Source organism: Pteropus vampyrus, unplaced genomic scaffold (genome assembly GCF_000151845.1).
Source record: "Pteropus vampyrus isolate Shadow unplaced genomic scaffold, Pvam_2.0 Scaffold55, whole genome shotgun sequence".
Lineage (NCBI taxonomy): Eukaryota > Metazoa > Chordata > Mammalia > Chiroptera > Pteropodidae > Pteropus > Pteropus vampyrus.
The window spans coordinates 8,927,136-8,931,286 of record NW_011888836.1 but is presented as its reverse complement, the minus strand read 5'-3'; positions in this window follow the sequence as shown (position 1 = coordinate 8,931,286).

The following is a 4,151-nucleotide window of genomic DNA, read 5'->3' as shown; positions in this document are numbered from 1 at the left end:
AAGCAGAAAATTATACCATGTAAGGATATAGTCTGTCCATGAACTCTCTAAATAGATCATGCAAATAATGGACTGACATCATCTCTGCCTTCAAAAGAGCCACCCTGAGGGGAAAATAAGACAAAGAAATAAAAAGCTGTCTTGCATAACCAATCTGTATCTTTCTGTGTGACTTCACTATCCTCATTCTAACGCAATTTTTGTTCATGAAGTGTTATAGGGAAGAAACATAGGACAGAAATGAAAGCAAGTGACAGAAGGAAAAACTGGAGGAAACACACAGATGTGTATGTCTACAACTAACAGCTAACAACCACAACTTCTTTTCGATACAGGCAGTTCTCAAACTTGACAGTAAAGTTGAACTGGTCAAGTCAAATCTATTTTTTTCCATTGAATCAGAGTTATACTAGGAAGCTGTATTCTAGTCCCAGAGTTTGAGGACTAACTTTTCATGAGATGGCCACAATACTATATTTAATCATCTATAAATGGCATTTATCAGTAAATAAATTTTATTCTGAGCATCTGTTCCATGGTAGGCATTGTGCAGAAATATTGGGATTCATGAGTAAGCCAAAACTGACATGGTCTCTGTGTTTACAGAGCTTTCAGGCATTCCTGTGCAATGAAAGCTATAAAGTTTCTGATGTACAGTCAATTAAGTGAGATAATATTTGTCACATGTCTTTCTCTAGACACAAACCCACCTGTACCTGGTGTGGGGCTGCTCTGGGAAGATGGAAGAAGACTGTTGGCTCTCAGGAAGACTTGAGGCTAAGATCTTAAAAGACCCTTCTTCCTTTCTCTTCTCTAGCCAGAGGAAGGGAGGGACACATCAGACTCAGGAACCAGAGAGCCCTCTAAGAGGCAGAGAGAAGCTTCCTGAGGATAGAGAGCTTAAGCACCTTAGGAAACAGACTAATTTGGGCAGGTCATCTGGTCCCAGCCATAAGCAATAATTTGGACATAATTGGCAGAATGCTACAAGTGTGAATTCTTTATAAATTGTCAACTATCTTAAACAAGCACTTGAAAACTCAGTTTCCTATAACAATTGAAGGAATTCCTTCTGCTTTTAAAAACAAAAGTGCCCCCAAAGTTATTTACACTCTTGACTGTGTGACCAACTTACCTAAAACAAAAATGCTAAGTAGAATTGCTTCTTCATATAACCCATGCCCTCACTGTTGCTAATGGTAAAAGATGCTCATCAGGCTCTGTACTTGGGGGCAATTTTCATGAAGCAGTGAGCCGCCAGCTGGGCCCTAGTAGACCCTGACTCGCATTCAAATGCCCCCGTGGAGGAAGATGGGTGATCATTACAGAAGCAGCGGGCGGGTACATTTCTCCCACCCCCCAAGCTCAGTCATCTGGGCACAAGACATTTGATCAAGATGAACTGATTTTGCATATAGGATGTGGTCAACAGTCATAAGACTAGCCTAGGCATCCTACCCTTCTCATTCCTTATTTTCATTTTCTAGAATTCAAAAACATTTCCCCCTGATTTCTAGATGTACTTTTAGGTGTCTTTACTGCTTCTCTGTGCTGTCTTTCTACTGATGGAAAAAGGTAGACTGGATACCTTTCTACTGATGGAAAAAGGTAGACTGGATCCTTGTAGACTGGATACCTTGAATAAATTTTGATCGCAAAGCAATACACTCTAAGAAAGTGTTTTACACATTTATAATTTAGTGATAAGATGCCCTTCATTCTTTAAAAAAAAAAATGCAGTTGGTAGAGAAAAAGAGAAAGAAATGTCTGAGAAAAATTAACTGGCTGCACTGTCTAGCTTGGTCACTGTTTTAGAATGCCAAGTTTCGATTTGTGGACAAAAGGGTCATATACTAAACCTGACAAGCTCAGGGAGACCAGCTTGGCAGGCTCTACAAACTGAAAGAATAAAAGTAACCACGTAGAATTGTCTGAACATAAAAATTCCTAATAAAAAGCGGGTCATGGCAGGCAGTCTTATCCTAGGCCTGTAGCTTCCTTGACAAAGTTCAGTCTTCACCTTAAGTGAGCCTGTCTATTGTCTTTTTGCATCTAAGATAACATACCTTTGAAACGTCTCAGTAATCTTCTCCAGACCTCTCAGGGCATACCCGCCACCAGAGCAGGAGATCACAGAACCCCTCATTGTTAATTTGTTCCCTGGCATACCATCTCTATATGTTGTACATGTTAATTATTAACTATCCTGTACCCAGCATTGTAAAAGAAGTATGTATCTCTCCTTTTTATCCAATCCCAGAGGTAACTCCCGACCTTGCTTTCTCCTACCTCCTTAATCTATCACCGGTGGATTTTATGTAACCCTTCTTACGTCTCCCCTTTGATTCTTTGATTTGTATAAAAATAAACTGCAAAACTGCCAGTCTCTGGAGCACTTTCCCAATCTGTTGAGATTTTGCTTCCTGGCAATTTGTAATTGTTGTCAGTTGGGCTCAAATAAACTCAAAAATTCTCTACAGGTTTGGATGTTTCTTATGTTGACAGTTGATACCGTTTTGTTTAGCTTCATTTGACATAGGCATTGTATTGGACAAGGCACCTGCAGAACTCAATGAGTCCCCAGACTTGAAAATTTACAAACAGCTACTTTCCTGTCTTGTTAAAGGCTTTGCTCAAATAGACTGAACCAGAACAAAAAACAATTGCTCTCTTCAGTTTTTCTTAACATACTTATTTGCAAATATCCCATTTACTATTGACAAGGAGAAAATTCTGAGACATCCTAAATTAAGTTACAGCAGGCTAGAGGGTGGAAGGAAGAGACAGGAGAGGGTAATCAGTTCACAACTGCAGGGCAAAACCAACAAAAGATCGCTTGCATTCCTGAATGTATGTTGGAACTTTGAATTAATTTCCAGTTGATTGTTTCCAGATTATCTAAAGAGAATAGCCCGGAGCCACAGGACCCTGAAGCTTCTACTACTTGCTTACACTTGAATTTTCCAATCTGTTGCCCACAGTTAATCTGTCACCGTGGGGTGAGGTGAAATCCTGGGTCACCCCAGCGGTGTGGGGGAGGAGGAGGTGAACAGTGGTTGGTGGCGTTGTGTGTTGTTCCTGGGTTCTTCCCCGCTGATGCCGTGAAGAAGTACACGTCGGCAAGATTGAGGAAAAGTAAGATTTATTGAAAGTACATTTTAGGAGACAGGCTGCACTAGGAAAGGCTGCAGTTCTGTGGAATTTAGGAGGTGAAGAGATAAGATAGTCCACCCCAAAGGGAGCGGCGGGTTTCCAGCGAGGAATGCTGTAACAATGCAGAGATGGGAAGGTCTGTTTATATTTGGGGCGTGAGGGGTGATGGGAGGGCCTAGATGATCCATAAGTGAGGTCACCTTGACTGACGGCTGCTATATAACACTTTGCCTACTGTGCATGTGCTTACCCAGAATTCAGTCTGTTATAATTAGTTTTATGAACTTCCAGGCATAGACATGATATTATAATGATGGTATAATGAGGATTAAGTTATGGGCAGTACTTTCTGAGCATGCATTTGTAGCTGATTTAGCCAGCAGGTCTGACGGCCTTTGTGCTGTAGGATTTGGGGTAATTTATAACACTAAAAGTGAGGTATTTCTGGGAGGTGCTTAAGAAACGGCTTCAAGGGAAGTTTCTATGGTTACAGAGCTGGGCCTTGGTTCCTTTGTTCCCCTGTCGCTCATGTCTGACCACCTAACAAATTCACGGGAGCCAACCCCTTTCCCTTTCGGACCCAGCGTCTCTCCCTGAAATAGTCTCACTTTGCCGTCTACCGTCCCCTTTATGATCAATGTAAATTATTTCAGAACAACTTTCATCTTTCTTCCCAAAACTGTTTTAATAAGAGTGCCACCTCCAGGATTGCAGATATAATTGTCTCTTCTGAGTAGCTGTGCTGCTGATGGTACAGACTGCATGCCCCACGACCCTTTTTTTTCTTGCTAGCAATGGCCTAATAAACCCTTTCTTTTTAGAAAAGCTTTGACCATGAAAGTTTTTTAACACTATATGTAGCTAAAGATTCAAAATCTCAGTATCTTCTGAATCAAAGTGTGTTGCTGCAGATTCGGCGTACCGAGGTAAAGGGTATGAGGCTCGGGCAGTTGGAAGAAAATGGGGGAGCTGTAGGCGACTACGACAGAGCTCTTTAT